Here is a 12,849-nt window from a genome sequence, read left to right on the forward strand (position 1 = left end):
AGAAAATTCGTGTTAGAACTATTAATCTTACTTTTTCGGTCATATTTAACAACACACACACACACACACACACACACACACACACACACACACACACACACACACACACACACACACACACACACACACACACATACACACACACACATACACACACACATACACACACATACACACACATACACACACATACACACACACACACACATACACACACACACACATACACACACACACATACACACACACACATACACACACACACATACACACACACACATACACACACACACACATATATATATATATATATATATATATATATATATATATATATATATATATATATATATATATATATATATATATATATGCTTGGAAGACGACACTCCCTTTCAGTTTGAAGCACTTCCAGGGGCAGTATTCAAGGACTTATATTCAGTATTCTAAACAGAGCTTAACTGTGTTTTTATTTCCGAGCTCTTTGGAGTAGTTAAGAGTGTGTATGAGGTATGAGGGGTGAGAGATGTGTGTAGGAGAGTGTGAGGAGGGGCATTTGTATTGCTCGCTAATATTTAATGTTATTTGTATAATAAGCTGCTTACATAGGACACCTGGTAGACCTTCCTGCCTCCAACCATTCCTTGTGCATTGTTTTGTGTTTAATACTCAGCAGATATCTTAAGATATTTGTAAATCGTTGACTTGAACCAATTGCATTATACCTGCTTATCTGGTTGATGGGGTTCTGGGAGTTCTTCTACTCCCCAAGCCCGGCCCGAGGCCAGGCTTGACGTGTGGGAGTTTGGTCTACCAGGCTGTTGCTTGGAGCGGCCCGCAGGCCCACATACCCACCACAGCCCGGTTGGTCCGGAACTTCTTTTAGAAAACAGTCTAGTTCCTATTCCTATCTATTCCTAAAGATGAAGATTGATGATGAAGTCACCCAAAAGGTGGCATGGGCATGAATAACCCGTAAGGAAAACAACGGTGTGGTGGCTGCGTATATTGGACCACAGGTTGGGACTGACTAAACGCAATAGGCAGCAGTTGTGTATCCACTGGGTGGTGATGTTAGCGTAGGCACGAAGAGCCTGCTTGGTCATACGAGGAGGGGGGGGGGGAGCTGGGGACACTGGGGTCGTGACCCCTGAAGGACTCTTGTCGGAGTCACAGCATGTGTCCTACGACACATGACGGGAATACTGTCCACGACACAGGGCTGTAACTCTGCAACACTGACGTCAGATATATACACACATTAGTGGGCCTGACGGCTGAGTGGACAGCGCTCGGAATTCATAATCCTGAGGTTCCGGGTTCGATCCCCGGTGGAGGCGGGGATTGAACTAAACAATAAACAATCGAACTAAACAGTAAACAATTTTGTTTGCTGTGGCCATATTTGTTGTGTTTGTTGGGAGGATATGGAAGGGCCGTGGAGGTGGGAGCTCTATCACAACAGCTGTAGTGGGTCTACCACAACAGCTGTAGTGGGTCTACCACAACAGCTGTAGTGGGTCCACCACAACAGCTGTAGTGGGTCTACCACAACAGCTGTGGTGGGTCCACCACAACAGCTGTGGTGGGTCCACCACAACAGCTGTAGTGGGTCTACCACAACACCTGTAGTGGGTCCCCTCTGGTAGGACTTGTAACTAATCTATACCACTTGGTCACGGGTGATCTGTGCTGCCTCTGTGTGCTGGTGTCCCTCCTTCCCTGCCTCGCCCACCTGCACACCTGACTTTCATATGTACCCCTACCCCCCCCCCCTTGCCCACCTGTACTTTCTCATCCACCTGTACCCCCTCATCTACCCTTATTAACCTGTACTCCTCAATCATCTGTATCAACCCCCTCCCCTACATCCACCTTTGGTCCTCAGCCATCTGCACCTCTCACATCCACCTGTGTCCCTCACCCATCTGTACCTCTGTCCTCCTGTACCCGTCCCCCACCCCCCACCCCTATCCACCTAGGGGTGGATAGGGGGGTGGGGGGACGCACCTGCACATAACTCAATGCTGATACACGTGCTTGCTTGAAGCAGGTGGATGGTCACCTACACAGTGACGCGCCTACCCTTAAGTGGTCACCTTCCCACAGTGGTCGCCTACCACTTGTGTGAGTCACACACCTGCCTTTAGATACCCCTCACACCTGCTTAATTTACAACCTGGCATATATGGGATTAATGATACACATGTGACCACTTTTTATGAGCACCTTTTGCACTAGATGGAACGTGAACACACACACACACACACGTGTTGTTAATATCTTCAGTAGCATGTTAATTGTTTTGTGGATTTTATTGAATGAGTTTCTCTTCAAAACAAGTGACTGTCGCCGCCACGCCACTAGGCATGTATACACCTGTGGGCGTATACATGGCCTAGTGACGTCAGTGCCACCTGTGTTTATGGGTAGCAAGGTGGGTATGGGCACGGTGGCGTAAGTAGCTTTTGGTGTAGGGTTGCGTACCCTATTGTGGCTTGGTATTTAGGTCCACTTAGGCCTACCTGGATGTCACCTGGGCATGCCTCGGAACTTATAGCATGGCATAAGCTTAGAATTTAATATATAATGTTAGTATTTAATGTGTTTTTTTAAGATGTCTTATGTTTATTTAATGATTTTGCTTGGCTGTGCTAAGAAATGGAACGATGCAGGAAATTTGTGGATGCCTTGATGGTTCAGCCACTTGGTCATCTTAGCCTATCCGAGGCGATATATCACGTGATCACGTTCCATTGGATAGAATATCAAGTAGAAGGGGCTCCAGGCTATCGGATAGAAGCCACCACCGTATCCAGGATTGGCTCAGACGGAGAGAGAGAGGTACTTCCCAGCACCGGTAGTCTGGGAGGATAGTAGTTTAGTTTTATCGTTGTGTTGTGAAAGGAGTCTTCCCCGGGTCACAAGACTGGAGAACCCTCAAGATGTTCATCAGTGGCAGTTATCTCAAGAGATACAACTGTCATTGCGGCCGTTTCCCCCCAAGAAAGAAGCTGTAAGATATCTTGTAACAAGGACATTTGTTGTGTGGTTATTCAGATCCTTCGCCATAAGGGCATAAGAATATATCCAGCTGGATAAGAACTTCTTGACCCATATGAAGTAGCTTCTGTTTATGTTAACTGAAACTTGTTCATATGACTAACCTATACTTGAAACAATCCTGTTATATTACCCGTCAATTCCACTCCTGGATGGGTTGTTATTGTGTCCGGGACACAAGCCGGGAATGATTGTGGCCGCGACAGTTCATATATCAAAACGGAAGTTATCTTCCTCTTATCTTATCTTCTTCACAGCTTATATAGTCGTAATGGCTTGGCGGTTTACCCTGATAATTAAAATTCCTCACAGCTTGACGAAGAATCAAGACGGGAAACTCCTTCTTAAATCCTGGTGGTAGTGGGAGTGAAGGAGAGACTGGCCGTGGGGTGAGAATTGCATGGGCCAGAGTATCACAGGTGTGGCACAGCATTCTTGATACAAGAAGTTTTTATGCAATGGACCTTAACCAGTGCCACCTGTCACCTCACCAACCAGTGCCATCTGTCACCTCACCAACCAGTGCCACCTGTCACCTCACCAACCAGTGCCATCTGTCACCTCACCAACCAGTGTCATCTGTCACCTCACCAACCAGTGCCACCTGTCACCTCACCAACCAGTGCCACCTGTCACCTCACCAACCAGTGCCATCTGTCACCTCACCAACCAGTGTCATCTGTCACCTCACCAACCAGTGCCACCTGTCACCTCACCAACCAGTGCCATCTGTCACCTCACCAACCAGTGCCATCTGTCACCTCACCAACCAGTGCCACCTGTCACCTCACCAACCAGTGCCACCTGTCACCTCACCAACCAGTGCCACCTGTCACCTCACCAACCAGTGCCACCTGTCACCTCACCAGCCAGTGCCATCTGTCACCTCACCAACCAGTGCCACCTGTCACCTCACCAACCAGTGCCACCTGTCACCTCACCAATCAGTGCCACCTGTCACCTCACCAACCAGTGCCACCTGTCACCTCACCAGCCAGTGCCATCTGTCACCTCACCAACCAGTGCCACCTGTCACCTCACCAACCAGTGCCACCTGTCACCTCACCAACCAGTGCCACCTGCCACCAGCCAGTGCCACCTCAGCATGTCTCTTCATCGTGAAGTTATTGTCAGTAAGTTGGCTGTTTGTCTTGTACTAAATCTTAATCATCTTCGTTGACATAGAAAATGTTCAGATATTATCCCCCCTTGTGTTTCATTGTGGACTGATAGATGGGTGACTATTTTCTTTGTTGGTTGTTGTATATATTGGCTGATCACTTACAGGGTTGTACATAACTTGTACTGAGGCCTCGCCTTTGTGTACATCCTGCCGGCTTGGCAGCGGGCAGTCAAGTGCTGGGTTTCCTGGTGTCTGTCCCAGGTGTCTGTCCCAGGACACACAAACCCTGGGATAACCCCAGTTCAGGAGACAGAACTCGGGAACGCCACCTGTCGGCGCTTGGCTGAGTTTGTCTTGTAAATGTATAAACTGTGCTTGTGGTCGGTCTCGATCCCATTGATAATGTGACGAATTACACTGAATTTTATAACTAGCTCATCAAGATTGTAACTTGCTTAGCTACATGAATTGTGGAGTTCAGTCCCTGAGCCCATTATGTGCCTCTGTAACACTTTCCACTACCGCCCACAAGATGGGTATGGGGTGCATAATAAATGAACTAAACTAACTCTTTGTGCCTCGCCTCGTCTAACTGCCAGTACTATGTCATATATTCAGGTGGCCCAACCAAATTATATCCACAGGTACTGTGTGCCGTTGAAAATGTTGACATGATCACCGAAACGGATCTCTCAGCGTCAAAAATAAAAGTGTAATATAAACTTGTTGAGTAAATTTTTCAACGTCCTTATGAAGTAAAGAAAAATGAAGAGTATCTGTGCTAGAAGTATTTGTGGTGGAGGGGCGGATGAAGGGAGGAGCTGGAGAGAGAGAGAGAGACCCATAGACAAAGAAAGATCTGCGACAGACTCTGAGACACAGAGACACAGTTCACAGCCGTGAGAGGGAGAAGTGACCGTGTAAGGTGTCTATCCTGGTAATCAATAATAACTTAAAGGTGTACAGAGAGAGAGAGAGCTGTGATGGAGGGGACAGTGTGTGTACCGCCCCACTGCGCACTCAGCTAAGACTGTGACTCCTGTCCTCTCCTGGAGCATGCCTGGAGCATGCCTGGAGCATACCTGGAGCATAGCCTCTCCACCGTCAAGATGCGCAACCTCCTTATTAGATGTGTATTAGTGGAGGTATTCTCTCTCTCTCTCTCTCTCTCTCTCTCTCTCTCTCTCTCTCTCTCTCTCTCTCTCTCTCTCTCTCTCTCTCTCTCTCTCTCTCTCTCTCTCTCTCTCTCTCTCTCTCTCTCTCTCTCTCTCTCTCTCTCTCTCTCTCTCTCTCTCTCTCTCTCTCTCTCTCTCTCTCTCTCTCTCTCTCTCTCTCTCATTCTCTCTCTCTCTCTCTCTCTCTCTCTCTCTCTCTCTCTCTCTCTCTCTCTCTCTCTCTCTCTCTCTCTCTCTCTCTCTCTCTCTCTCTCTCTCTCTCTCTCATTCTCTCTCTTATTCTCTCTCTCTCTCTCTCTCAACAAACAGCCGTGTCTAACAAGCTAGTTAAGATGTTAGAAGCACTCAAATCCGTAGATATAGCTCCACTACACACAGGAGGTAGCAAAGCATTGTCTAAAAAAATAGTTGTATTAACATGACACATAATTATAATTTTGTTTAGTGATTAAGGGTCAAATATCTAGTTCTATTAGAAACAAATAACTTCTCAACCCAGGTCGACATGGATTTAGAGCGGGAAGATCCGGTCTTTCGCAGTTACATAACGACTATGACGATTTCACTATATCATTAGAAGAAAAGCATTTGCTAAATGTGACCATAGAGTGATAGACGACAAAATGAGAACATTTGGAATAACAGGCGAAGAACAGGAGAAGAAAATGCAGGAGAAGGAGGAATAGGAATAGGAGAAGAAAATGCAGAATAGAACCAGTGAAGAGCAGGGGTGCCATAGGCACAATCAGAGAACACTGTATGAACATCAGAGGTCCACGGTTGTTCAACGTCCTCCCAGCGAGCATAAGAAATATTACAGGAACAACCGTGGACATTTTCAAGAGGAAACTAGATTTATTCTTCCAAGGAGTGCCGGACCAACCGGGCTGTGGTGGGTATGTGGGCCTGCGGGCCGCTCCAAGCAACAGTCTGTTGGATCAAGCTCTCACACGTCAAGCCTGGTCATGTGCCGGGCTTGGGGAGTAGAAGAACTCCCAAAACCCCATCAAGCAGGTATCAAGCAGGCAAAGTAGGGCGATGGATAATAAATTTCCTGTCGAACAGAATGCAAAGAGTAACAGTGAGTTAAACAAAATCAAGTCCAAACAGTGAAAAGCCCCAGGACACAGTCTTTGCACCACTTTGACGGGACCAAAGAGCCAAAGCTCAACCCCCTCCGCAAGCACAACTAGGTGAGTACTGCTTTTTCTCATTCTCATATCATAGACAAAATTACAAGTCACACCTTTGTGTCATCCTTTGCAGACGATACAAGATAATAAGCATGAAACTCACTTCGGAAGAACTCGGAACTCGAACTCGGAGGAGGGATGATCTTGGACGTAGGTTCGAATCCTCGTCACGGCCCTTGTAGATTTGTTCGGAAGAAGACGTTGAGAAACCACAAGCTGATATCAATCAAATCTTACATTAGGCTACATAAAATAACATAATATTTAACAGTTATAAAATCCAGATACTTGGATTAGGTAAAAACTAAGAACTTAAACGAAATACAGAGTACAAAACACACTAAAATCGCCACATAGAAGATAGTCATGCAGAGGTGATGGGATTAATGACAGCAGATGACAACGTTTAGTGAACATATCCTTAGCGTCGACCAGGAAAATGATAGGATGGGATAATCCCATTATCCCATCCCATGTAAAGGAATGTAAATTATCCCATGTAAAGGGATCCCATTACAAGGCTCTTCATACTTAGATCGCTTGAATATTGCTAGACACTCCCGCCCCCCCCTCCCCCTTCAAAGCAGGAGGAATATTTGAAATACAGAGAATACAGAGAACCTATACGGCACGCATACACACGATAGACCAAATAAATTATTGGCTCAGGCTAAAAAATCTTAGAAGGTTCACATGATGGTGATGATGTTGACTATAACAACACGTGGTGTTGTTGACTAACAACACGTGGTTTTGTTGACTAACAACACGTGGTTTTGTTGACTAACAACACGTGGTTTTGTTGACTAACAACACGTGGTTTTGTTGACTAACAACACGTGGTTTTGTTGACTAACAACACGTGGTTTTGTTGACTAACAACACGTGGTTTTGTTGACTAACAACACGTGGTGTAGTAAGCTAGGTCTCTCATTAGATACACACCAGCTCTCCAGGTGAGTTTCTTCCAATGAGGAGCCGGCCACGTGTCCCAGGGCACCTGGCAACTGGCTTGACGGTCAAGGGCAGCTGACAAATAGTAGTCAAGAGCACCTGGCAACAGGTGGTTGCCAGGTGAGCGCTCTTGTTTAGCCCTGCCAATAGGGATAATTCACCTAATTCATTTGTCACCTGTGATTACAATGATTGTCAGTGTGGCTGGTGACACTGGCTCTCAGTGTGGCTGGTGACACTGGCTGTCAAAGGTAAATTATCATTCTGTACGAAGTACCACCAGATCAACTCTCATGTTTAATAAACGTAAAAATATGTTTTCTTTTTGTAATCAGTGTAGTTTTATTTTTCATTTTTTTTATAAAGCATAATGCACAATTTTGACTGTATTGACTGCACACAAATTATGCTATTAATGTTATAGATAAAAAAAAAATCTTTTTGAATGAAATATAAATTTGAATGAAATGTTCATATTATTATTACTCGTCAAAGGAAAAGCGATGAGGTTATAACTTTATTTGATTCTTTCAATTTTTGTTTTTTTATTATGCACCCCATACCCATCCCGTGGGCGGTGGTGGAAAGGGTTAGTATGAGGGGGGGGTAGTGTTGTATGTATTCCCGTATGTTGTATGTTGTATGTATTTAGTGGTCGGTCGTTGTATAAGGGCCTGTCCGCGCAGTCCCAGGGTAGGCCATGGGCTTTAGGCCTACCGGGTAGGCCGGTAGGGTTTATTTGCCGCGTAGGGATATAGGACTTTTTTTTAGATTTGCACATTGCAATAGGTTTATGGCTCGCACATTGCTATAGGCTTATGTGTGAGTCTGCTTACTACCGGGGTGCTGGGTGCTCCTCGAGTCATACTAACGGGGTGCTGGGTGCTCCTCGAGTCATACTAACGGGGTGCTGGGTGCTCCTCGAGTCATACTAACTTGGTGCTGGGTGTTCCTCGAGTCATACTAACGGGGTGCTGGGTGCTCCTCGAGTCATACTAACGGGGTGCTGGGTGCTCCTAGACTCATACTAACGGGGTGCTGGGTGCTCCTCGAGTCATACTAACGGGGTGCTGGGTGCTCCTCGAGCCATACTAACGGGGTGCTGGGTGTTCCTCGAGTCATACTAACTTGGTGCTGGGTGTTCCTTGAGTCATACTAACGGGGTGCTGGGTGCTCCTCGAGTCATACTAACGGGGTGCTGGGTGCTCCTCGAGTCATACTAACGGGGTGTTGAGTGCTCCTCGAGTCACACTAACGGGGTGTTGAGTGCTCCTCGAGTCACACTAACGGGGTGTTGAGTGCTCATCGAGTCACACTAACGGGGTGTTGAGTGCTCCTCGAGTCACACTAACGGGGTGTTGAGTGCTCCTCGAGTCACACTAATGGGGTGTTGAGTGCTGTTCGAGTCACACTAACGGGGTGTTGAGTGCTCCTCGAGTTACACTAACGGGGTGTTGAGTGCTCCTCGAGTCACACTAATGGGGTGTTGAGTGCTGTTCGAGTCACACTAACGGGGTGTTGAGTGCTGTTCGAGTTACACTAACGGGGTGTTGAGTGCTCCTCGAGTTACACTAACAGGGTGTTGAGTGCTCCTCTAGTCACACTAACGGGGTGTTGAGTGCTCCTCGAGTCACACTAACGGGGTGTTGAGTGCTTCACCATAACTGTCATGAATATTTCACGCCCAAGCGGCCTCGTACCTGTACTCACCTAGTTGTGCTTACGGGGGTTGAGCTCTGGCTCTTTGGTCCCGCCTTTGTGGTGTTCTCGTGTACACGTGCACCGGCGTGCTGTGAGAATCAGAGGACCCGTGCACAAGGTAACCACAAGAACGTGCATTACCCGTGAACAAAATATATTGAAGCTATGCAATGGGATCGAACTGGCGTGCCTGGACGCCCCAGCCAGTTTATGTTGGTTACAGGTAGTAATAATGTCGCTGGTTGTGGTGTATCAATACAATGACCGGCCTCCAGCCTATACCCAAGGAGTACCTGGTTCCTTGACGGCTGAGTCGACAGCGCTCAGGATTCGTAGTCCTGAGATAAAATAGATACCTAGCAGTAAATAGGTACCTGGGAGTTAGACAGCTGCTACGGGCTGTTTCCTGGGGATGTGTAACAAAAAAGGAGGCCTGGTCGAGGACTGGGTCGCGGGGACGCTAAGCCCCGAAATCATCTTAAGGTAACCTCAAGATAACCTCAAGATAACCCCCAGCTTCTACCTCTCCATCTGCGGCTACCAAATTACTCTTACCTAAAGTCGGACCTCTTAATGCTCGCATATCTCACATTTATAACCTTGGTATGAGAACATATTAGGGCAGCATTGTGGGATTTAACTCTCGTCTCTGGGCTCCCCCAGACACACACACACACACACACACACACACACACACACACACACACACACACATGCATGAACCATGATGGGCTCAAGGTATCTCAAGGATAAATTCGACTAAACTTGGAATTTGGAAGGCACCAGTTGGTACCCACAATGCAGTATATACGATATACCCGCCCACATTCAGATGGTACCCGCCCTCACTCGGGTGGTGATTCTACACCCTATTGTGGGCGGGTATCTTGCAAACATTTAAGTGTGGGTACCAGCTGGTGCCTTCCACCCATTGCCACAACATTTTATCTTAGATCCATCAGGTTGTTGTGATATTACGGAGTGTCGTATGGTGAGACGGTACAGATTAGCGGCAGTTTGGTATAGAGCTAGATATTAGGATGGTTGTCGTGGTCCTCCACCATCCTTATGGATGTGGTGCGCTTAGGATCACATCCTGGTGCCTGAGGGCCCCATGGTGCTGGTGCCCTTGGGCCCCCTGGTGCTGGTGCCCTTGGGCCCCCTGGTGCTGGTGCCCTTGGGCCCCCTGGTGCTCCAGGGGGCCCTGCGATGTAGTGTTTCGGACCACTTGGCATCCACCAAGGGGCCCCCAACACCACCACCCCCATGTTACTCCTCTCAACGGACTTCGAACTGTCTTCAAGAGGAAGGTTGAGAAGGCCAGCCACGGGCCCTGAGTTAGCAGGTCATCAATAAGGAGGATTGGTCTTTGTCTCGCTCTCCTCTCCTTCCCTCTTTTCTTTTTTGTTACCCCTTCTTCCTCCCTTCCCTTCTAACCTTTATCGCTTTATTCATCCCTCTTTTCCATCTGCCTTGATTTTCCTTCCACACATCTACTCTCCAAGAGCTTGACTTCCCTTCCATAGAGGTACAGCAGGTGCCATACCTGGGTACAGCAGGTGCCATACCTGGGTACAGGGGTACCATTAGCTAGCCAAAGAAGTAGCCTAAGCTAGTCTAACCTTATAAGACGTATCTTTTTATCTCAATAAACATACTTGAATACTACTATTCAAGTATGTTTATTGTTAAAATTCAAGTTACTCATACTAACACAATCTAACATAGTAGATTAGAGTAGTCATAGAGTAGACATAGCTCGTCAGGCTGCGAGCAGCCACGTCCAACAGCCTGGTTGACCTGTCGAGCAGCGAGGTGGCCTGGTCGAGGTCCGGGCCGCGGGGACGTTGAACCCCGAAATCATCGCAAGGTAACCGCAAGGTAGTGACAAATGCAGGAAAGTTAGAGTGATGTATGAGAAAATATTGAAGCTGTGCAATGGGATCGAACTCGTGTCCCTAGACACCCCAGTGATGTACGTGGTACACTGTGGTGTCAGCTATCTCTTTGTGTTAAATGTATATATGTATCCTTCTTGGTGGTGGGTATGTGGGCCTGCGGGCCGTTCCAAGCAACAGCCTGTTGGACCAAACTCACAAGTCGTCAGGCCTCGGGCCGGGCTTGGGGAGTAGAAGAACTCCGAGAACCCCATCCAGGTATAATCCAGGTGGCCAGTCTTCCCCAGTCAAGCAGGGGGGAGGAGCTTGGATGGGACCTACTTCAGGCAGTGATAGAGTCCTTTTCCACTCTGTGTCTGTGATCTACAAATCATACAAGAGATAAAGGGAAATCCAAAATATTTTAGCATATATATATGAAATCAAAATCAAAAACCTTTGCCCATATTTGACTTGTACTTATAATTGAAGGTTCATACACAGGACTCACAAGGAAATTAGTGAAATCTTAAAAGATTGATATAAGACCATTTTTATCACCCTTAATATACAACATGAAAGTGGAAGATTTGGACAGCTTCTTTATGCATAGTGTCCAAACCCCAGACAATATAACTTGTTATCGGCCTCCACCCTCCTCTTCCACTTTGTTCTCTGCCTCCACCCTCCTCTTCCACTTTGTTCTCGGCCTCCACCTTCCTCTTCCACTTTGTTCTCGGCCTCCACTTTCCTCTTCCACTTTGTTCTCGGCCTCCACCTTCCTCTTCCACTTTGTTCTCGGCCTCCACCTTCCTCTTCCACTTTGTTCTCGGCCTCCACTTTCCTCTTCCACTTTGTTCTCTGCCTCCACCTTCCTCTTCCACTTTGTTCTCGGCCTCCACCTTCCTCTTCCACTTTGTTCTCGGCCTCCACTTTCCTCTTCCACTTTGTTCTCGGCCTCCACCTTCCTCTTCCACTTTGTTCTCGGCCTCCACCTTCCTCTTCCACTTTGTTCTCGGCCTCCACCACTTGTCCACTCCCTACCCAGTCGAATTGTTTTCAATTGTGGGATAATGTCATTGGTCGGGGGCGAGGTCTGGGAGAGAAGCCATCCCCTTTACTGCTGGACGAGTGACCTTTCCTCGCCCCGAGGTTGACCTCAGCGGGCATCAAGTTTTCACCAGGTGTTTGGGACTCCGAGTCTCATCTTGATACACCCCGCACCTAAAACGGTTTAGAGCTGCGTGTATAAGTACGGGAGTATTTTCTGAAGGGTTAAGCGTGCTGTGTGTGGGGTGGGCTGTTTCTGATTTGAGGATGGAGGGGAAAAAAAATTCCCAGGTTTGATAGCTGGGGAAAATATGCCAGGAGACGAGAGAAGTATCATATAATATATTCATGGGAGATACTGGAAGGTCAGGTCCCATATATGCACTGTGAAATAATAACGTACTGGAGTGAACGATATGGTTGGAAATGCCAAATAGAGCCTGAGAAGAGCAGGGGTGCCATAGGCACAATCAGAGAACACTGTGTGAACATCACAGGTTCACGGTTGTTCAACACCCTCCCAGCGAGCATGAGAAATATTGCCGGAACAAAGGTGGACTTGTTCAATAAAACACCTGGGTAAGTTCCTGCAGCAAGTGCTGGGCTGTAGTGAATGATATGAACACCTTCAGCATAGTCTGAAGGCTTTGGTATATTGCACCGTCGCACTCCCTTCCAATGAATTATTTGACGAACAATTGCAATGCGAAAAT

General features: G+C 47.2%; 1 protein-coding gene across 1 annotated transcript in view; it reads left to right on the plus strand.

Annotated features, from left to right (window-relative positions):
- Window positions 1–12,849, plus strand: part of LOC138365516 (rap guanine nucleotide exchange factor 6-like) — a 261,295-nt gene that overhangs the window by 108,878 nt on the left and 139,568 nt on the right. The window lies entirely within an intron of this gene.

The sequence above is a fragment of the Procambarus clarkii genome, chromosome 17, assembly GCF_040958095.1.
Source record: "Procambarus clarkii isolate CNS0578487 chromosome 17, FALCON_Pclarkii_2.0, whole genome shotgun sequence".
Taxonomy (NCBI): Eukaryota; Metazoa; Arthropoda; class Malacostraca; order Decapoda; family Cambaridae; genus Procambarus; species Procambarus clarkii.